The 24,031-nt window shown below is 41.0% G+C and overlaps 1 long non-coding RNA gene across 1 annotated transcript; it reads left to right on the forward strand.

The window, feature by feature from the left end:
- The first annotated feature begins 930 nt into the window (after window positions 1-930).
- LOC148038718 (uncharacterized) lies at window positions 931-1,333 on the forward strand. Its single transcript, XR_015690443.1, has 3 exons — window positions 931-947; window positions 1,043-1,125; window positions 1,235-1,333. It is a non-coding gene; the product is annotated as an uncharacterized LOC148038718 (long non-coding RNA).
- Window positions 1,334-24,031: the final 22,698 nt, after the last annotated feature.

The raw sequence follows: 24,031 nt of genomic DNA on the forward strand, positions 1-24,031 counted from the left end.
GTCTGATTCAGAGATATGGTAGACTAGGAGCTCTTTCAAACACCATCGAGCCGTTTCCATGAGATCTACTTTAGCACACTCTGATGCTTCGGTTTCCAGTAGACGAGGTCAACGCTCTAGACTGGACTTGGATGGAGGGAGTGATTCTAGGGGATGCTATGAGCCCGCGGTCAGTTCTAGATAGAGGTACTACTTCTTGCTCTCGTACAGGTCTTAGAGAGGGTGGCTCCAGTGGGTGTTGTGGAGGCATCGATGCTGTGTCTCCGTCTCATCAATCTAGTGGATACTTGTCATCTCCAAGATTTGTCACACTTGTGAGGACATCTACTCTAGTGACTCTCGGTTTTTCTCAGCCATCCATAGGTGGCACCCTTATGGATACTATTCTAAGAGATACTATCCCTGCTAGTATGCCAGATATATAGGGGTCTCTTGGTTATACCTAGGAGTATAGTCGTAGGTGGGAGGCGACACCTTAGACAAGGGATATGGATACCTTGTAGTTGATAAGATAGGTGATCCGATCATGAATGATGACGGGAGGAGGGTGATGTCTCGCATGAGAGAGTTGTGCCAACAAGTTTTTAGACACAACGTCTTGGACCATTGGAAGAATATACCTAAGGGGAGCAAGGACTATATAGTGGCATCCTTGCACGAGGAGTTTTCGATACCTTACCATGACAAAGAGGTTTTCCATTGGGTGGATGATGGAGTGTATGCATACATACATATCACATACATGATTGGACGTACGCAAGGCACTCAAGAGTGGTGCCTCAAAGCCCGAGTAGCTAGATGCAAATGATTGATGGAGACTCAGGGAGGAGGTTACAGATTCTCCAAGACATTGGCAACAGTAGCGGGAGGCAGCGAGGGCACGATTGGAGGCAGGTGTCGTGCATCATCTAGGGAGTGGCGGCCACATGACTTATCTCGAGGACTTTGTAAGTTTTTCTTTTTTTCTTGTCGCTTTCTGATTTGCAATATCACTTGTACTAACAATTGTGTTTCTAAGAATTGTATTTTGTTTTCTTTGCAGCACTCCATCACAAACCACAATCCCACTAGTTTGGAGACTCGATATGTAGAGAGACACAGTCTCACTACAGTCATCGATAGATTGTGCGTGCGTGGCAGCTCAATAAGTCAATCATCTTTCTTGCCCGTAGTCACTATTTTTTAAAATGCATTATGTATGGTGGACTAATGTGTAGTTGTTCATTTTGCAAAGTCTGTTCGATGCTCCTTCACGTTGGGATGAACTTTCTAATGGAAGGATCTGTAGCTCGTGCTTGGATTCATGGAGCGCACACCCTCTTCTTTTTTGGTCCTGTGATTTGTGCAGGTATCTTCCATGTACCATTCCTTAGATGTACTTATCATCCTTTGTATAAAATCATATCTTGTGATGATTACAGATAGAATTTCATGTTTGTTTTGGCTCTCCTATCTCTCCATAGTTTCATATAATATCATGAGTTTTCATCATTAGTCTTGTACTTATTCTATGAATTATCAATCTTATGGATTCAAGTAGTTTTTGCACTCGTCTTGGATGACCATTGCATACCCAATATGTAATTCCTTTGTAGAATATTATACAGCACTTGGTACCATATGTGGCAGGGCAGCTTGTTGCCCTACCACAATTTTTTTCTCTGTAATAATCGTCACTATTAGTGTTGCTTATTTCTCTGCATGGTCGCTATTGTTGTCACTATGCACATCGGAGACTCTCGGTATCTACGTTGCTATTTTCGTTGCAAATGTGATAAAAATAGCGATGCAAATAGCAAGGTTTTTGTGATGATTTTGTAGAGACATTTATATTGACACTTTTATTGACGATGGGGGTAATTTTTTTGATGAAAATTTGTGTTGCTTTGAACGTCAATATGAGGCTTGAATCTTGTAGTGGTGGAAAAATCCTTCTTTGACCAAAGAAATAGAGTGGAGGGTCCATAAGTTTAAAATCCTAATATAGGGGGCACAATTCGAATTTTAAAATAAATTTGTATGTATGCACATAAGAGTTTAAATGAATTTTATTTGTTATGTTTTCTATAGACTTATATGAGAGGAATGAAAGGAACGCTTAGCTTCGGTTGGTCAATTACATGTGATGCTAAATCAAAGTACAAGTAAAGGTTAGTGGCCATAGGCTTTGGATGATATCTTTTTATTTGTGGTGAAATTGATCACTCTACATACTATGCTTGCCTTAGTAGCTAAGGATAGCATTGATCTTGTAAGTGGATGTCAAGACAACATTTTTGCACGATGATCTTCGTGATGAGATCTACATGTAGCAACCAAAGGGTTTTGTAGAACATGACAAATAAAGGCTTTATTACAAGCTTTAAAAAAGCCTTTATGGATTAAAGCAAGTCCCACGAGAATGGTACAATAAGTTTGGTGCCTTTATGTAGTCTCATGGGCTACAAAGGCAAGTCAGACAAAACCATTGCTTATACACTACAATGGCTAAAGATATCAACTGGATGGTGTTAATTATTTATATATATGATATGTTAATAGTTGGAAAAAACTGGAAAAAACAAGCATGAGATTGATGCCCTGTGGGAGCTTTCGCTCAACTGCCAAGACCCACGGACCGCTTATTGTTTCAAGCGTTCCAAGCCGAGCACTAATGGCTACCTCTCACATAGCCGACGCACCATCCATATCTACGGGTGTAGTGAGCTTACCTCCATGCCGATTGAGTTACCTCCTCTCTCGCGCACTTCGGTAGCTCCACGATCCAAGTGCAAGCTTCAAGCAAGCTCCATTCCCAAGCTCCACACTCTAAGCTCCATTGCCGCGAGTAAGACAAGAGAAGAGAAGAGAAGAGAAGAAGAGAGGAGAAGATGGAGAGCTTCTCCTCCCTAGTCCCTCACCCTCACACACTCACTCCCTCACACTCTCACACTCCCTCTCTCAAGCACAAGCTCAAGCAAGCAAGAACAAGAAGGAGAAGAAGAAGAGAGCTACTTTTGGCCACACACAAGAATGAGCTTCTCATTCACTTTTCAACTTTATATACAAAACCTTAAATCCCTTTTGGGTGGTCATCCCCTTTTCCTATTTTTTACATGGCCGGTCGTAGCCTAGGCCCTTTTTCCCATTGTCCTTCTATCTTCCTAGATTCCTTTCCATCGCTTTTTCCTTGTGCGCCTTTCCTTGTGCTCTTTTACGACGTAGCATAATTGAATACAGGGACACCGCACTTTTGGTAGCTGGAAGCTATTGGACTCGCTTAATGAGGACGGTGTACTTTTCATGGCCAATCATACGGTGCTTACCACCGCTGATTGCAATGGTACTAAGGCAGAGTGCAAGAGAGAATTGTGCAAGTGGGTCAGGGTGACAGGTCTAACCATAGGCGAGACAAGCTCCCTAGGTATGTCCTGCCCTTGATGTACCCTGAACAATTGTGGGTGATGCTAAAGGGCTAGGGGACTAGGGATGGAGCCAGTCGACCAAGGTCACTGGACGTATCTAATTTGAGGACCCCTAGGTGCTGTGCTGTGATCGTGGGTGCTTCTTATCTTTTTGTTCGTTTCTTTCTTTTTTTTTGCTTCTTTTTCTTGTGCTTTTTTCTTTCTTTCTTTCTTTCGTTCTGTTCTCTCTTTTAATGTGGGAGCTTTCGCTCAACCGCCAAGACCCACGGACCGCTTATTGTTTCAAGCGTTCCAAGCTGAGCACTAATGGCTACCTCTCACATAGCCGACGCGCCATCCATATCTATGAGTGTAGTGAGCTTACCTCCATGTTGATTGAGTTACCTCCTCTCTTACGCACTCCGGTAGCTCCACGATCCAAGTGCAAGCTTCAAGAAAGCTCCATCCCCAAGCTCCACACTCCAAGCTCCATTGCCGCGAGCAAGAGAAGAGAAGAGAATAAGAGAGGAGAAGATGGAGAGCTTCTCCTCCCCGGTCCCTCACCCTCACACACTCACTCCCTCACACTCTCACACTCCCTCTCTCAAGCACAAGCTCAAGCAAGCAGGAACAAGAAGAAGGAGAAGAAGAGGAGAGCTACTTTTGGCCACACACAAGCGTGAGCTTCTTATTCACTTTTCAACTTTATATACAAAACCCCAAATCCATTTTGAGCAGTCATCCCCTTTTCCTCTTTTTTACATGGCCAGCGGTTGTAGCTTAGGCCCTTTTTCCCATTGTCCTTCTATCTTCCTAGATTCCTTTCCATCGCCCGTCTACATTTACAAATTGCACGGGTGAGAGCCCAACGCTCCTTGAATTAAACCATGATGCGCTTGCGCTCTTTTACAAAAGTTTGACTTGCGCTTTTCCTTGTGCGCCTTTCTCCCTTATTTAGGACTCTTCTCCTTGTGCGTCTTTGTCTTCCATTTCTCTTTGCCTTGGCCTTTGTCTTTGTCTTCTCCTTTAGCTTTTCTGGATTTTCCACCTTCGTTCGTTTGAGGGTTAACATTAACCCCTTCCTAGATGAGTGCCAGTCCCATCGCACTTATCGTTGTAGGTAACAGGCATTAGCATGCACCGAAGACGTGGGTGGCAAGGACGTCTGTGGTTGCCATGATGGAGTGTTGGTAGTGGTGGGGAGGAAGGTCATTGGGGGCATGTTGGTGGGTCAAGTGGTAGGGGGTAGGGCAAGGGGAGTTGGTGGTAGGGCTGTTCTTTGAGGGGGTTGCACTAATGGAGTACAAGTGGTGGTTTGTTTAGGGATTCTGTACATGATGATTCTTGGCAGGCTTATAGGGTGATAAGGATAGGAATTCAAAGTTGAGTGTTGATGAAGAGCGAACAACACCTTCGTTGGAGTCTTCAATACCTGCAATTGGAAAACCTCTCATGTGGTCTCTCCTTAAGGGGTAGTGCTAGTCTTCTTATCGTGCACAAGACATATTTTGATTAGTTTGGGAGACAGGTCGAACTCTAAGCAAGCCTAGAGTATTGTCCTGCACTTGAGGACCCAAACTGTGTATATACTTTGGTGCAGATATTATGTGAGTGCTCGTGCATACTTAGATATTACGTAGCTAGAAGACCGTGGGCTAGTTTCTTGTAACAATGCGTGGATGAAGCAAAGTTGTCCATGTTGAGAAGAAGTACACGTGAAGGTATATGAGACATCCTTTGCATTGTGACTGCACGACGTAGCATAATTGAATACAGGGACACCACACTTTTGGTAGTTGGAAGCTATTGGACTCGCTTGATGAGGACGGTGTACTTTTCATGGCCAATCATGCGGTGCTTACGACCACTGATTGCAATGGTACTAAGGCAGAGTGCAAGAGAGAATTATGCAAGTGGGTCAGGGTGACAGGTCTAACCATAGGCAAGACAAGCTCCCTAGGTATGTCTTGCCCTTGATGTGCCCTGAACAATTGCGGGTGATGCTAAAGGGCTAGGGGACTAGGGATGGAGCCAGTCGACCAAGGTCACTGGACGTACCTAATTTGAGGACCCCTAGGTGCTGTGCTGTGATCGTGGGTGCTTCTTATCTTTTCGTTTGTTTGTTTCTTTTTTTTTGCTTCTTTTTCTTGTGCTTTTTTCTTTCTTTCTTTCTTTCGTTCTGTTATCTCTTTTAATGTGGGAGCTTTCGCTCAACCGCTAAGACCCACGGACTGCTTATTGTTTCAAGCGTTCCAAGCTGAGCACTAATGGCTACCTCTCACATAGCCGACGTGCCATCCATATCGACGGGTGTAGTGAGCTTACCTCCATGCCAATTGAGTTACCTCCTCTCTCGCGCACTCCGGTAGCTCCACGATCCAAGTGCAAGCTTCCCATCCCCAAGCTCCACACTCCAAGCTCCATTGCCGCGAGCAAGAGAAGAGAAGAGAAGAGAAGAGAAGAGAAGAGAAGAGAAGAGAAGAGAAGAGAAGAGAAGAGAAGAGAAGAGAAGAGAAGAGGAGAGGAGAAGATGGAGAGCTTCTCCTCCCTGGTCCCTCACCCTCACACACTCACTCCCTCACACTCTCACACTCCCTCTCTCAAGCACAAGCTCAAGCAAGCAAGAACAAGAAGAAGGAGAAGAAGAGGAGAGCTACTTTTGGCCACACACAAGAATGAGCTTCTCATTTACTTTTCAACTTTATATACAAAACCCTAAATCCCTTTTGGGCAGTCATCCCCTTTTTCTCTTTTTTACATGGCCGAGGCCCTTTTTCCCATTGTCCTTCTATCTTCCTAGATTCCTTTCCATCGCCCGTCTACATTTACAAATTGCACGGGTGAGAGCCCGGCGCTCCTTGAATTAAACCATGATGTGCTTGCACTCTTTTACAAAAGTTTGACTTGTGCTTTTCTTTGTGAGCCTTCTCCCTTACTTAAGACTCTTCTCCTTGTGCGTCTTTGTCTTCCGTTTCTCTTTGCCTTGGCCTTTGTCTTTGTCTTTTGCTTTAGCTTTTTTGAATTTTTCACATTCGTTTGTTTGAGGGTTAATATGTCCTAAAGAAAATGTTAATGGAAGCATTTGAAATGAAGTATTTGGGATATACAAATCACATTCTTGGTTTACGCATAATTAGGGATAGAACAGAGAGATTGTTCTATCTATCCCAAAAGGATTATGTCAATAAAGTGTTGACGTGTTTCAATATCAAGAGGGGAAGGTGATTAGTAATTATGTTGCCTCCATATGTAAAACTTAGTGTTGATTACTGTTCCAAATTTGATGAGGAAAGGGTTGGGGACATTATAGCTTACCACTATGTTTTGGCAAGACTCACTCTTTAAGCAAGATTTTTCTACTTCCTCAAATCATGTTGTCAAACTCAAACTATATGTGTTATTGTAAAGTACATCAATAATCAAGATGGTAGAAGGATCTTATGTGAATGATGTCGACTATCCAAAAAATCTATTTTGAGTTTATCCATACTTGAAGCTAATAGAGTAAGTCCATTGAAAAAATCATTATTTTCAAAAAATGAAAAGAGTAGTATGTCAATCATATTAAAAAATGGAAAAAAGTCCCTATAAAGTGGGAAAAACTCTTTACCAACTTATATGTGGAAATGTCTTTTGAATATCTAAGCATTTTTCCAATGATTTATTTTCATATTTCTCTACAAGTTTTTTACATTTGTTTTCTTATGGTTGGGAATAATATGATCTAAGAGAGTTCCTACAAAAGGTTGACTCAATTATAACAAGAAAGAGAAAATCATCATCATAAGAGAAGCAATAAGAACCAAAAAAAAAAAACCACATAGTTACACATCAATCAGTTGGTAACTAAAAGAATAGTGGTAAGAAGTTTGCTAATAGCAAATATTATCACACTTCTATAAGAATAAAATGTGTGCATAGAATAGTCTATATCTATGCCTAAGCCTATGTCTAGCTTGCCTAGTCTATACCTAAGCATACATCTATCTTACACTTACCTAACCTAGCCTAGATTACACCTGAGCATATGCCTATCCTATGCTTACATAGCCCCATCTTAGCCTAGCCTACACCTACATCAAAGCCTAGTCTCTTTCTTGAGTACATATACAAACATACACAATTATAATACACACAAACCTCTCCCTTGATCACACATAGGTTTACTCTCTCTCTCTCTCTCTCTCTCTCTCTAAATTGGAGAGAGATCTTTTAATGTATCTGGAGAGAGAGAGAGAGAGAGAGAGAGAGAGAGAGAGAGAGAGAGAGAGAGAGAGAGAGAGAGAAGGAGCTTCCCTGAATTATATATGTATGCAAAGAGTGAAAATGAAGGTGAGCCTTGGATGCATGTGATAGTAAGGATTTATTAATAGTGAATCCCAAAGCAATTAAAGCTTCAACTCAAGCTTTAGAGTTTTAACAAAACTCACAACATTTGTAATTTTTAATTACTTGTTTGGCTCTTTTAAATCTTAACTTAGGTTCTAAAATTTTTAGTTAAGGGTGCCACTTCATCTTGGAGGAATTTGAGCCTCACCAATAAGCCCCTTTCCTCCCTCTTTTTCATAAGTGCTCTTTAGCTTGCCAAGTGTGCTTGTAAGCACTAAAAGTGTGTTTCTATACCATTTTAAAGTCTTGAATTGAGAAAAAAGGCTTTTTAGAACTAAGAAGAAGGTTTGCATCAACATTAAGGGTGGACACATAGTCTAAGTGCAACACCTCAAGTGGATTGCAACTTCCTTTGCATCTATAATAGCTCATTGTAAGTGACATATACATTCAGTAAGTATTGTGTTCTCTATTATCATTTTTCAAGCCTCAACTTGCACTTTTGCTTAGAAATTAGCATAATCCCTTATATTGTGTTCTAACTTTATCCATCATCATCCTCTCCATCCTTACCTTGGCCTTACCTATACAAGTTCTACACATTGCATGAGTGTATGCTCTCCCATTTCCTTTTTCAACAGTCTTATTGTAAGTCTAAGTGCAACACCTCAAGTGGATTGTATCTTCCTTTGCATCTATAGTAGCTCATTGTAAGTGACATATACATTCAGTAAGTATTGTGTTCTCTATTATCATTTTTCAAGCCTCAACTTGCACTTTTTCTTAGAAATTAGCATAATCCCTTATATTGTGTTCTAACTTTATCCATCATCATCCTCTCCATCCTTACCTTGGCCTTACCTATACAAGTTCTACACATTGCATGAGTGTATGGTCTCCCATTTCCTTTTTCAACAGTCTTACTTGTAAGTTTTTTTAAAAGCTTTTTTAAGCATAGGAATGTATTCTTACTTGAGTACTTTGCTTATAGCTTTCGCTTGGGCAACTTTTGTAAGAGAACTAAACACTATCAATTGAGGAGGTTAAGCCACAAGTTAGGAAGTTCATTAGTGACAACTTTCATCCATGGCAAGTACTTGTAAAGTATAAGATGATGAAAAAAGGAATGGTATGTTGGGATACTTCTTCCAATAATCATTGATTAGATTCCCTTTCCTATGACAAAAAGAACACTTGATGATAGTTGCATATGGACATGATCTCTGGATGTTGACACAAGACTACTGAAAACCTCTATTGTTACCTCTTGAACTCATTGAAACACAATTGGATCAACCTATTAACCATTGTAGTCACCAATAATGGATAGATATTTTGCTCACTCTTCATATTGCCTTAAGCAAGATGTCTCCTCAACTAGAAGAGACTCATCAAGTTGTAATTATAGATGATTTTAAGAGACAATGTATACTTTCATGGTATAGAATATGTGACAAAACTTGTATTTTAGACTTTCAAAAGTGTGGCAATTTGTTCTCTAAACCAAAGATATCCTATAATCAGTTGGCAATTTTGCTTCTATCTTATCTTTTGTCTTTCTCATTCTCAAAAACCCCCATGGTATGTGGCTAAACACACTACCCTCGATAGTGTGGGAGCCAAAGTCTATGAAGAGGAGCTTAATGTCCATGTTACAACTAGCTAGGCGACATGAGGCCTTGTGTTTACTGTTCTATAGTGTAAGGCAACCTATTTCCGCCACCTTCCCTGTTGCATTTTGAGCTAGACCGCAATACACACCTACGTTTGATCCAATGGACCCTTCATACTTGTTGGACGGTGCCTATGCTGTCAAAGGGATTTCTGTCTATAGTATGAAAGCGTATTGGCCGTTGTGTTTTGAGTATGTGAGCGGTCTGCATATGGGATTGTGAAAGACAAGCTCTAGAAGACACTGCAGTAGATTTCCCATACCAAAACTGACAAATGTTGATCATGCTATGTTGGGGAAGGACACTTAAGTCAAGAAGTGGAGTTTTGATGCATGAGACTAGAATTAGGTGGACAAGGGGGACTTAACTAAGTCTCAATAGCCTAACTTTAGAGAAAAAAACAAGGAGTTTTATTTGAACCGGAGTAGTGTATTCAAAAGAAGAAAAAAAAAGCAGGACATCGCCATTGTGGGAGGAGCATGCAGTCCTAGATGTCTTGGGGAGAACCCTTTTGCGAATTGAACCTGCTATGATTAATATCCTACATTTCTATAATCTCATGCACATGTTGAAGACATGTTTTGCTCACCCATATGCTGAACATATGTATATACTTCATGATTAAGAAAACAAAACAAAAAGAAAGATAGAAGCTTTGTGCTGGGATAGCTCATCTTTCATGCAAAGGGCAGGCATAGACATTACCATACAGATCACAGATACTCCCGGAGATTGCATAGAGGCTTCAAAGTGAGAGCTTGTGACAGTTTATTGTTGTCTAAATTGGGTGTATAGTAGAGTATATCTACTGTCCATAGGGTTTTCTAGATTGATTTTCGTTCTTCAAAGACTCGTTGAATGCTACTAATGCTCTATGGTTGATAGATGATTGCCAGAACCAAAGTACATGCTTTGGAGTGATTTTTGGGCAAAATATGTATGTTTTAATGATGTTGTAATGAATTTGTCTAAAAAGGATGAAATGGATTTTGAAGGCCCATAATGGGTTGACAGAGATATTGATGCTTTTTAATGGATGATAGCACTTCCAGGTAATGATACCCATCATTTACTATAGGGAATTTGTTATATGCATGGTAGTACTCCCGGAGATTTCATAGAGGCTTCAAAGTGAGAGATTATGACAGTTTATTGCTATCTAAACTGTGTATACAATGGGGTATCCGCTGTCCACAGGGTTTTCCAAATTGATTTATGGTCTTCAAAGACTCCCGTTGAATGCTATTGATGCTCTATGGTTGATAGATGATTACCAGAACCAAAGTACATTCTTTGGAGTGATTTTTGGATAGCATATGTATGTTTTAATATTGCTGTAATAAATCTATTTGAAAGGGCTGAAATGGATTTTGAAGGCCCATAATGGGTCAACAGAGGTATTGATGCTTTCTAATGGATGATAGCACTTCCAAGTGATGATACCCAACATTTACTATAGGGATTTTGTTATATGTCATTGATTTTGGAGTAGAGATATTGATGTATGTCAGAGTATATATGAGTCATAGTCTCAAAGTGTGTTATGGGCTAGCATCCCAAGTGTCTTCATGCCTAGGATTTGGGCATATTATATGGATATACTGAGATTGCTTTGTTGAGCTACATGTGATACAAGATCTTTGGATTGTGCATTTTATTGGTTTTTTTTACTCCAGTAGCAGCATCTTTTTTTCTTTCTTGCAAGTACTTAATTGAAGGATGTCAATGGCCGATGTGTATACTTTGGGGGATTGTGTGGTTCGAGATGATTAAGACTAACCACCATCCTATCGCTTTTTTTTGCTATATTCTTCAGGGGCTTCCAATCCTCGATTGGCATTGATGGCTCTTGAGTAAGTGCCAATCCTACCCTCTCTACCTGCATCCAACAAGTTGGATGGTATGAACTTGTGAGAGTGCACAACACAAAGATGAAATTGATCATGGAGAGGAGGAGACAAAGAGATAATGTAAAAGAGAGAAGGAACAATGTGACTACAATGGCTGAAGGTACAAGGCTACAATGATCAGCCCCAACATGCAGCAATGGGACGAGCTTCTCTCAAATGAGAGTCTTCAAGCTAGGAGAAGTGAGAAGACTAGTGTAGAACACATCATATGTCGATGATGGAAGATATGAGAGAAGTATCATAGCTAGGTCCTTCGAAGAAATATCCGTACTAAGGGATGCAAGCTCATCCCAAATCTTTGCCATCTTGTGGATGTGATCCCGCATCATAGGGGAATTGCGACAGAAAGTTGTCGTAGCTTCAAATCGAGAGATAATTGATGCTCAAATGTCTAGATCCAAAAGAGAGATACCGATATCTTCCAAACCTCTGTGGTGGTGCGGATATATCTAACATGCATGAGCACAAAATTTGCATAACTCAAAAAGAGAAAAGAGCAAGCTCTGGCACATTCAACCGATCCCATACAACTGTTGAATTTGCAGCCACACCATCATGGGGATTCATAGTAGATTGGGATACTAAGAAATACAATGTGGATAATGTCAAGGGTAAATAGATCATAGAAGATACAAGAGAGACATTGATACAGGTTACAGAGGATATTGCAGGTGTCTTCCAAAATTTTGTAGATTGACAGTGGGGCTACATTTTTTGTTTTTAAACCTTGGTAATCCGAGTTATGGTTCAAAAGATACGAGCAGTTTTCTGTAGGGTGGTCCTATAGGACAATTTTCTAGATAGGATAAGATTGAATCTGATGGATGTAAAATATTGCATGTGACATATGCTTTGACAGAGACATTTGAGACAGAGATGAGGATACCAAGGATAGGAAAGAGGATCAGGTTAGGGTTTCTGGCAAGGCCAAAGGCTAATGCTAACATTAATGTTTAGCTACTTTTAGCAACGATGGGTTGATTCTAGGAAAAGGTCCTCTCAATGCTCTAACGCTCACATTGGATATGGATAGAATCATCTTACGATGTTCTAAACCAAGCTCATGTGCCACTGTAATGGGTGAACAACCCAACCCTTGGGACGTACTATTGCCCTAGGTGGCAAAGCGTTGACATCAAGTTGCCAAACCTGCCCGTCGATGTGAACTCTTGGGGAAGATCAACCTGTTATTTCTAGAGTAACTTTTATCTATTGAGTTATGGCCCTTCCACTTGGCATTGTCAAATCACTAAGGCCGTCTTTTGTCCCTGCTCAATTGGTAGGTCTTGCAGTCAAGCTCCCTTCTACCTTTGCACTTGAAGTGTGATTTCCATCCAGCATGAGGGAACCTTTGCATGCCTCCCTTACCTTTTGAGAGGCCTATGTCCCATAGAAACTGTCTGTAATGTGTCTGCTTGTCCACTTGTGGGACACGTCTTAGCAGCCCATCAAGAGGGGAGTCTAGAAAGCGCCACCTGGCACTCGTAAGGAATGTCACAGGGTTTGCGATCTAGGTCTTCTTGAGTCTACCCCGAAGCAGAAGTATCCAGGCGGTTCCCACTTAGGACTGACCTGAAGTCTCTAGGAAGTAGCTAGCGTCAAGCTCCAGATGACCCACTTTGAGTAGGAACAACAAAGTCGAAGCAGATTTATGCTGCACTTGGTTCATAGAGAATGGGAAACGAGAGGGATGCACTGCTCAACCTCTCTACCCGTAGGGCATAGTCCCATTCCAATCCCCTAAAACGGCATGAATCGAGTTCTAACTTAACAATACCTAAAGTCATTCGATGGTAAATCCTTGTGAGAAGCCTCCCAATTCTCTAGGACCACCCAGCCGTAGGATGGACCCATCGGGGGATTTCATCTACCCACTTCCCTTGATAGCTTTAGTTGTCTAATTAGGTCCTACCACATTTATGTGCGACATTTAAAATCAGCTTCATTAATTAAGCCTTTTAGGGCATAGAGTTTGTTCATGTAATTTACAATACATATACAAAAACAAAACAAGCAGTCCTTTTATCAAACAAGTTCCTTAACTTATCTTTAAGTTAATCTTTGTCTCCTGCCCATACAAGAGAATTATGTATCCCTTCTGTCCAACAGAAGTACCCGGTCCAAATCTCATGGCACCGAAATTTCCATCCTTTATGTAGAATAGGATCTTCCAACGTCCCAGACATTGGGCTCATGGGGATCTCCAACTCCATTCTAGACAGGCAAGGGGTTTCCAAAGCTCCACCTAACCCACAAGCGGTCTAGGAGTGAGATGCCATTTCCGTGGTTGGCCTTTTCACCACTCGACCATCGGCCTATGAATCGAGTAGTGCCCTCTCGGGATAATCCGCGATGTGATCTTGGAGATGATCCACGCATGCAAAATATCATTCCTTAATTAATCCAATTAAAATTCAAGCACAATCAAAGCAATCAGCCCTAATATCATGTTCTAGAAAAACATTCCTTTATTCCCATGGCAACTTGTCATTACAGACCCCTACCATGCATTTGCCATCAACACAAGCCTTGGAATATTTATCCAAATCACAATGCAACAATCCCTTGATTGAAAGAAAAACATTTTTAATCAATCAACAAAACTAATTGTATTTTTCCCAAACAATACAATAATAGATGCAACAATAATTCCATCGCATATTTGCTCTCCCCCTTGGGGCCAAAGAGTAGAATTTACTTAATATTCCCTCCTTTAGCCTAAGGCATATGCTAAAGGTTCCAATACTATACATGACGTAAGTCCTATCATTCCAATGCAAATTAATCAATCTAGCAAGAGCATTTATGCCTCTTCTCTAAGTGACAATTATCTTTTAGCATTTTCCTACTATGCAACATTTTTTCTTGGCTTTATCTTCCTTTCTTCTAAGGCAAGGAGTCGCATGTCATCGATGTAAAGTTTACATAATCTCTCCCATGTATATACCGTGTATATGCATTTGCAAACTTTAAACAATATTATCCTTGGTAAAGATTAATCAAAGACTCATTGATGCTCAATACTTTAGTGTCCCATATGTTTATTATGCTATGCATGGATTCATTACATAGCAACTAGGTGCAATTTAACTCCCTTTGATACAAGCACTTCACAAACTTCATCTTTGAATATTTAAGATGCAATTTATCCTTTTCAATGACCTATTCTAGCACCACAAGGTACGGAGCCTAATGCATCTCTTGGGAGCATTAAAACAAGCATCTATCAATTTGAAAATACATTACTTACGACCGGTACCACAATTGGATTGATAGTGATGCCTTCGCTTGAAGCTTTACTGCTGGTTGTAGGATTGTCATCCGCATGTGACATTCCTCACTTGGAGGCCACCATCCGCAAGTAGACTTAAGAGATTAAGAAGGGGGAATAGATTTGAGATGGGAGAGCGAAAGAGAAAATGGTTAAATTGAGGATCGAGATAGAGGAAAATTGTGCAGCCTCTCGGGGTAACTCCTCTCTCTCTCTCTCTCTCAAGCTCTCTCTCACAATCTCTTGTAGGGGTATACTCTCTCTCTCCCTCTCTCTTGTAGCCTTTCGAGGTCTCCTTATGGTCCCTTGTGCCTCCCCATGCCTCATATTTATAATGAATCAGAGAGGAGGGGATAAGTCTGAGAACAAGAGTGGAGGGGCTCTTAGAAGACTCAGTGATCTGATAGCTAGATCATAAATCTGATGGTTGCATTGGCTCCAAAAGGGGGGTAAAACCCCAAGATACTTGATTAGAAAGCTCTTAGTTCACTCCTTCTTTTCTCTGTTCGAAGTGCTGTCTACTGCTTGTAGACTGCAATCGCGGCGTGCACGATTTCGCAAATCACTTTTCTTTATTTTTCTTTTTATAAATTCTCCAAAACTAACTAAAAAATCACTTGTCTTTTTTTAAATGACTTTTAGTTATATCTTTTTAGGATAATATTTAAAATATAATAGTTTTTTTCCCCCAAGAATCTAATATTTTTGGACCATTCAAACTATACACATTAATACTAGTGATCAATATGGCTCATAAGTCCCATTCACATTGTACTTTTCGTGAAGGGTGGCTACGGTCCTTATCAATCCGAAAAAAATGTCAGATTTATGACTCTCGATTTTTTTAAAATATATTTTTAATTGAATGAAAATTATTAGCTATTAATGCTAGTCAATTTTTACCTTAGTTAGTCTTTAGTTAGTAATCTTACTAACTTATTAACTGACTAACTAACTTTCGAACTAACCAACTAACTTTTATTGTGTGGAAATATTACATTTAATGCTAATCAATTTTTACCTTAGTTAGTCTTTAGTTAGTAATCTTACTAACTTATTAGTTGACTAACTAACTTTGAACTAACCAACTAACTTTTATTGCGTGGAAATATTACAATGTCTACTTGGGACTATCCCTTGACTTGTATCTGACATAAGATTAGAATTCTAGCTCTTCCAGAGTGGTATCTCGTTGATGGCTCAGGCCCTTAGAAAGGAGCCTTCTTTGCCTTCCACCTAACTTGCACGAGGAACCCAAATCCAATCCTAGGGAATAGTGAAGTTTCATAGGGTCTTTCTATCTAGGTACAAGTAGTCTACATCTTCATAGACATGTCTATTTCACTGAGTCTTTCTCCGAGTCAATGCCTAGATCTTTACGCCTTTCATGTGAGTCAGTGCCTAGATCTTTACACCTTTCATGTGGGTTGAAACTTACCCGACAAGGAATTTCACTACCTTAGGACCATTATAGTTATGGTCGCCATTCATCGAGGCCTCAGTTGCTAGTTCCCCCATTATTGGGTCACTGCCTTAACCTTCTAGCATTGAGCCCCTATACATGGTCTTACGACTTTGTGGGGACCTGTGTTTTTGGTAAACAATTGCTTGGGCCTAGTCACTGTGACCTCCTTTGCGAGGAGGCACCCCCTTCTCCCAAAGTTTTTTCTAAGTTCCATAGAGAAATTTATCTTGTGCCCCAGTTATACTCTACCTACCCACTTGTGTTGGTTTCGGGTAGTATAGGTACCCACCTGTCAAAAGTTCTTGAGCTTTTTTTGGAAGTGTGGTGTGGGTTACTTCGGTGCCGTAGCACCTAGTGCTTGAACGTTGGCTAAGGGAATTTTTTCTACCCCTTATTTTTATCCTTGATGAATACATCAACCTTGCATCCTTAAATCGATAACCATCTTTCGACTAACTTGGTCTCCTTCGTCACTCAAGACCAACAAGGGATAGTATGGGAATATTCACATGTTGTCCATTGACTACACCTTTTGGCCTAATCTTAGGCCATGACTAACCATCCATGGACGAACCTTGCAAAGAAACCCTTAGGTTTTTGGGGCATTGGATTCTCGCCAATTTTTTCATTACTCAAGATGACATTCTCACTTTTGTTTTGTCCACACCTACTCGCGCTTGTGCTTCCCCCTGGAATGGAAGGCTCCCCTACCAATGTATTTTGACATCTCATAGCTTCAGCACACCACTTAATCCCATTCATCTTTGGTGCAAGAGTGCTTGATTAGTGAGCTATTATGCACTCTTTGAAGGGTGGCTACTTCTAGGCAAACCTCATGACTATCTCTGCACCCTTACCTCCTAAGCAGTCATTTAGGGGCCTTATCTGGTGATTTGGGATATTCCCCTCTCGACGATGAAGCTTATCCCCCATCATATCATTGCTTGACCCTTACCTCCTCATCCTTCAAGGAATCATATCTAGTATTTAGAGTTTTTTGGGATTTGGTATCACTCTCGCAGCAGCTCACATCCATAACCATGATTTACCCATAGTAGGTAGTCTAGTCAATTGTTGCACCTCAACACATTTTGAGGAAAACTAGCTAGCTATGGGTTTGAGTGGCATCGCTAATAGATCATGAGTCAACCTACTCACTGGGTCCAAGAACCCTCCATACCAAACTAATGTGTGTGATTCCATTGACTTGGATCACATGATGGAGATAAGCGGACTCAAATAGAGATAGTTCAACAAGTTTTTCACAAGGGCCAACTCAATTCTCTTCCCTGAGGATCCCTACCATATCCAGGAAAGCCAATGACTCCAACAAATGCCCATGTATGACCCATACTAGATCTAAGGAGCCACCTATCCTATTCCCCCTACATTATTGATAGCTAGTACTTGTTTTAATAAAGCCCTTTAGTGGCATGTTCTAGTCCTCCCTCCCCCATTCCTAGGGAGAAAGTTAGCCACCATTTCTAGTAGGAGATGCTATCACCACTACTTAAATGATTAGGCACCCGACTTGTAAGCACAATGACCCACTTGCAAGGTGGCCCAACTGAGCTATATCCCCTATGCTTCGGCCGAGATAAGTATATGTGAACTAATTCAATGCTTCTTTTCCTTATTCTTGGTGGATTTGGGAAATCTTGGACTTAAACCATGGACTTAAACCAAAGACCTCACTTGTAAAGTGAATCACCACACCTACATCGAGATCCTATCTGAATTCTCTCTTAGGAATGATGTTTCCATCCTGAATGCAACATACAACTCCCTGTCCTACTATACTCCCAAAGTGATCTTGGAGTCTCCCCTCCCTCTTCCCTCATTAGTAACAAGTCATGTTTGGAAAAAAAAAAAGAGGCATCAAGAGATTCTCATGAATGCTTAACTCTGGTCTGTACACTCTAGGATCCTTTTTCAAACCTACTCCTATCACAGAAGAGAGAAACAAAGACATTTCTCTCAAGGTATCAATTTGGTTTGGGGGTTGCTCGAAATACCCAATTGATGTGGATAAACTTAAATATTGGGGAACAATTGCCATCCAACATTCCTTGTGTGTGTATAGGCCTAAACTCCTAGCCTTTCTGAGTAGTCCTTGGTTGGAGGACCCCTCAAACCTGGGAATTGAAATTGATTGTTGCTACTTCTAGAGACTTGTGAGTAAAGCAGAAAAGGCTCGGATAGTATGATCCTTCCACCAACCCCAATTAGAAGGGTGGTTTTGCAGTTCTTGGTTTGTGAATTGTCATTCTCATGCACTCCTTCTTTCACGTCTAAGCTAAAGTTGTTCAATGTGTGCTCAAGAGATACTCATCCATACACTAATAAGAAATGTATAGATTCCCAAGGGGAGCCTTTGGGGGTAAGTGGTCCTCCTTGAATTGCGTGGATCTCATGGTGAATGAAAGTTGAATCCCCATAGGATTTCACTTGCATCACCTTTTCCATCCTCCCAAAAAAAAAAAAAGATCCCAAAAGTCAAGATAAGAGGAATACACTGTGCTAATGTTCCTCGGTAATAGAATTGGATTATACCCATCTTAGGGTCAGGCTTGATGGGCACATCTAACTAGGGCCGTTTGTCTGAAAGTGTTCACAGCCCAAGCACAATGATGAAATTATTGGGGGTACACTCTACCAACTAAGCTAATAGCCCATCATGTAGGCTTTCTTGGTCCATAAGGAGAGAGAGAACCCTGCCATGCCGAAGCAGGAAGCCCATTCCCATCCCTTGAATTTCCCTAAGGAAGGTTGGGATGCTTTTTAGTTTTTTTTGACCTGAGGGAACAAGCTCATGGATTAGACCATGTTTCATCTCTACGACAAGAAAAGAAAAACCCATCTAGGGGTGTGTAAACCCCTTCTTCCACCAAATAAGCATGAATTCACCCTGAAAAGGAGGTGATCTAGCTACATCTCCTAGTATGGCTACCTTGTTATGATTTCACTCTAGTCACTAGCCTTGCCTTCAACATTCCCCTCCTTGAGGTTGAGGTAAAGACTTTGGGTGTGGCCAACTCCCATAGTGTGACATGCGGTGTACTACACAAGGTTGAAGAAAAAATTCACCATTGTATGGCTGACTAGAGATTACTAGCAATTCTCACTTCATGCAAGCAAGTTATAGTGTGCAATCTAAATTGAGGCTGAGTTTTTAAGGTTAGCTTGCCCTCATAGAGTCACAAACCTCTGTCCTGGACATTGTAGCATGTGTATTGCCCAAAGCGTTATGGGGATACTGACTTGATGTCATCCTCACCTTCTTCCAGCTTTTCACACTAGCAGTCTACTAAGGGTTCCAATTTGAGTAATGGCAACTAAACACGAGGGTTGCACTCGTTGTGGGACTTAACCCAACACCTTATGGCATGAGCTGACAACATCCATGCACCACTTGTATCCACATTCCCGAAGGCACTCCTTTTTTTCAAAAGTATTCACAGTATGTTAAATTCTGGTAAGGTTCTTCACATTGCATCGAATTAAACCACATGCTCCACTGCTTGTTCATGCCCCCATCAATTCCTTTGAGTTTCATTCTTGCAAACATACTCCCTAGGCAGGATACTAAGCATGTTAGCTACATCACTACAAGGATCAATACGTACAATGCCTAGTACCCATGGCTAGGACTATTGGGGTATCTAATCCCATTTTCTCCCCTAGCTTTTGTCTCTCAATGTCAGTGTCAACCCAAAAGAGAGCCTTTGCCTTTGGTGTTCCTTTCAACCTCTATGCATTTCATCTCTCCTCCAATGGAAATTTCCTCTTCTCCTATCATACTCCAACAGCTCAGTACTTTCCCCCACCTATTTAAGGTTAGGCCTTGGTATTTGACAAGGGACTTAAAGAGAAACCTACAAATGCTTCACACCCAATCATTTTGGATCATGCTTGCATCCTCTATCTTACCGTGGTTGCTACCACAGAGTTAGCTGATGCTTATTGTTTAGATATGTCATTACTTCTTCTCCACGCGGCATTGCCCTGTCAGGCTTTCACCCCTTGCAACAGAAGATTCCCCATAGCTACCTCTTGTAGGAGTCTGGGCTATGTCTCGGTTCTAGTGTGGCTAATCATCCTCTCAAACCAACTACTACCCGTTGCCTTGGTGAGCCATTGCTCCACCAACTAGATAATCATACACAAGCCCCTCCTTAGGCAGATTCTTCCCTTTTTCTCCTCATCTTATGGGGTACTAACAACTATTTCCAACTATTGTCCCCCTCCCATGGGCAAGTTCTTACATGTTACTCAATCTTCTACTTGGAAACACCACGAGGATGCTCCCCATCTGACTTGCATGTATTAGGTGTGCTGCCAGCATTCATCTTGAGCCAGGATCAAACTCTCCATAAGATCCATAGTTGCATCACTTATAGCTTCTTATGATCTTCTAGCTCATCCTTCTGCAAAAGGAGGAGAATTCAACATTGCGTTGGAGAAATCGGAAAAAGATATTCTATTTTCAAGTGCCAAGATCAAGGCAAATCTTTTCACTTCCTATTCTATTATCTTGAGGTTTATCCCTAGCATATTTGTCCCTGTTGGTTCATGTTAATACCAAAAGCCTCTTTTAACCATTCTCTTATGAATCAAATTGGAGAGATGGAAGAAAAAGCTTGGATTTGGTTGAAATAGAATCTATATTGAACTGATGACTTGGGGAACAAAGTAAAGATAAAGGGATTGTACCCCCTGTCCCATGTGAGTGGTGAAATTGGTAGGCTGATCTCGTTTTAGGTCCATGGAGGCCCACAATTCCGTAGCTAAGTCGTCAAGAAAGTGACATTGGTCTTCTTGTTGTAGATTCTTTTGATTAGAGATTGCCTTCTCAAGGGTTTTTAAAAGGAGGCAAAGGAATACCAGAGCAGACTGGTCTAGGAAATACTTGAATACACCAAAGCCACCTAGTAAAGTAGTAAAGAGTCCCATATGTCCTAATAATAAGAGTAAAAAAAGAAGAAAAATGTGAGAAAAAGCCTTCTCAAAGCATGTATGAGATACAATTAGGAGGGAGAGAACAAAGAGTCAAATAGAGAGAGACTAAGGGATGATGACACTCTAGCTAGCCATGCCAATCCTACCAATCCTATTGATATTTTCCTCATATATTAATTTTTTGTGTTTCTTTGGTCTATTTCTTCCTCTCCAATAAGATAGGCAATCCCAAAAACTTTAGGTTCAGAGCCCTCAAAAAAGAGTCAAGGTTGTTGAGTGTGTCCTTTCTTATCTCTTCTCATGTAAGAAAGAGCAGACCATCATTTTCTAGACTGACAGGTATCTCAAATCTCATTAAGTACATTATCTACTATAGACATGAGAAGGACAAGCTTGTGAGAAGCCAATGCTTGGGAGCTCATATGACCCTTGTGATAACTACTCCTTTTCCTACCCGAGATTGAGGCCTCCTCCTCCTTTCCATAATAGAGGAGCCTTTGGATAGGCCAATAAATCTTCTCTCTCTGCCCTATCAAAGCTTGAAAAATGGATACCTTTTGCAAAAGGGGGTGGCACAATAGCCCGTGCATGTATATCTCAAACTCCACGCCAAACAAATGCCTGCATGCTTCCTTAACTTTAGCTCATAGGGTTCCATCCCCTGTCAAGCTAGCTCCTTTTAAACCCAAATAAAGCAATGTCTTTAGTAAAGGATTAGGAATATCCTTTCCCCACTGGGAAAATGCATACTTCTAGAAGGAAGGAGAGTGGTAAGCCTCCCATGTATTAGGTGCATGTGCCACCCATAATTCTAGCATAGATACCCGTGTGGTATGCAACCATATCTAATTCCTTGAGAATCAATTTTGGTGGTAGGGTAGTATTCCCTAAAACCTCTTTCATGGTCCCCCCTTGAGGTCTCATCTAAGGTTTTCTATGGTTGTTGATCCCCCTCAGTCTAGGGTATTAGCCTAGGATAACTAACCAAATCCTTATAGGAAGTTGCAAATAACTATTGTACAAGGCACCTTCCTTGGAAGTGTCGGGTAGTTTCTCCCCTAAATACACAAAATAACATATAGTTAGCTTTTTCTATGCTAGAAGAGTCATGGTTAAGGTGGTTTAGTAGCTCTTGAAATTGATGAGGGAGATGTTTTAGTTGTTCCACACACCCCAATAGATCATCTGCCAAGGTATACACCCATCCTTCCATAGTGGTAGAGGGAACTAAGCTTTCAGGTAGGCCTAATGGGGTAGCTGAGGCTTTTTCAAAATCGTCATACAGGGTAAGTATTTCCCTTTGGGAGAGTGCTCTAATGGGAACTAACTAAATAACCCTAGCAGTGATTTCTTCCTCCATCCACTCTATCGGGTCCAAATTGTCCAACTTATGGTGTTTTGCTAAGAACTCCCTAGTAGCACTGTGGTCTTCTTCGGTCATCCCAAGAATTTCCTTGTCTTCTAGATTTCCCAATTCCTCCCTTCCCTCCACCTCCTTCAAAACCAACCTAAGATCATTAACCACATGATTAATGGCATTCTGATCATTCCTAGATCCAAGGAAAAGATCAACAAGACCAACAAGATTGGTAGAATCTACATAATCATCATCACTCACTCCAACCAGCTCATCAACTAGATTTTCCAACTGGAGGCTCAATGGGTAAGGATTCCTCCCTCTCCTTCTCCTCCTCTTGTTCAAATAGCCTATTGTCATTGTAGAACCCCATCCAAGTTTCTTCCTTGCTCAGTATCTATACCAAATGAGACTTCACATTGTTTTTCATTAGCTCTCTTGATTGGTCCAGGCTTAGCCCATCAATACCCTCCCCCACTCCTTCCTTTTTTGCACAACCTCCTATAGCCTTTAGATAAGACGAAGTCATACAACACCTCTCCTAAAGAATAATAGTTGATTGGTTCAATTCCATTAGCTTATAAGTACTCTACATAATATTCATATAGAGAACTGGGTGTGGGGATTTTCCTCATCCCTAAGAGGAGCTTGTTCCCAAGGCAGTAACACACCTTTTTTGAGATCTCGTCTAAAATCCTTGTGTGGTCTACTTCCCCTCTAGTTAGCTCATTGAGGACCTCCACGTGTTGCCCAATGCGGCAATGCTCAACAAGAATGGAGAGTGCCCAGGTAACGAGTCTAATTGCCTTTTCCTTGAGATCATCTAGTAGGTATAGGTCTCTCTTTCTAGCTACCCTAATAGTTAGTATGTATATGAATTGGCACCTAACCCGCTTGTTTTGTCTTGAGCATCCCAATGGTGTTGGTGGTGGCTATCAGGAGTCCTTTGGGATCTATTGTGTAAATCAGAATGTTCTTTACCTCACAGGTGACTCTATCCCTTGAAATGATCCTTTTGAGCATGAAGCACTGCACATTGTTGACCTTGGAGGGAATATCAAGAAGTGACAATAGAATCTTATCCTAGACTCCCCTCATTTCTAACCTATTAATGATTCAAAAGATATCAAGGGCACATCAAGATTCTCCCACAATGGACTCAAGGAGCTACACTAATGTAGACTTTCATGTAGCTCGAGGTCCCCAAAGGTAAAAACACACCTGCTTTTTGTTATTCTAGGTAAACAAAAGCTTCAGGATGGTCCTCAACAAATTGATTTTGAGCAAGTTTCCATCCATGAGATCAATAAGAAATCATTTTTCTACCTCTATCGTCAGGGGGGTAATGGTTAGAAATTTTGTTCCCCTACGAGTAAAGGTCCATTGCCTAGGTTGGGGAGGTAACATGGTATAGCTATCTCTCTTGAGGTCTATCGTCAAAAAACTGTACAAAGACTAATATAGGCTCTCCTTCACCATTTCTTCGAAATAGCATTGGAGTTTCATTGAGTGCACAACATTTTTTTGTTTCTCTGGCAATAGCAAGAACTTGACCCCTTTCTAGATCCCATGGTAGGATCTTTTTTCCACAGAACATGAGGAGCTTTTGATCTGATCTACAAAAGGGAAAGATTTTGGGATGTGTATCTCATTTGAATGGAGAATCAAAATACAAGGTAATTGG

The sequence above is a fragment of the Lygodium microphyllum genome, chromosome 3, assembly GCF_053477565.2.
Source record: "Lygodium microphyllum isolate KBCC chromosome 3, Lygodium_microphyllum_v1.1.10, whole genome shotgun sequence".
Lineage (NCBI taxonomy): Eukaryota > Viridiplantae > Streptophyta > Polypodiopsida > Schizaeales > Lygodiaceae > Lygodium > Lygodium microphyllum.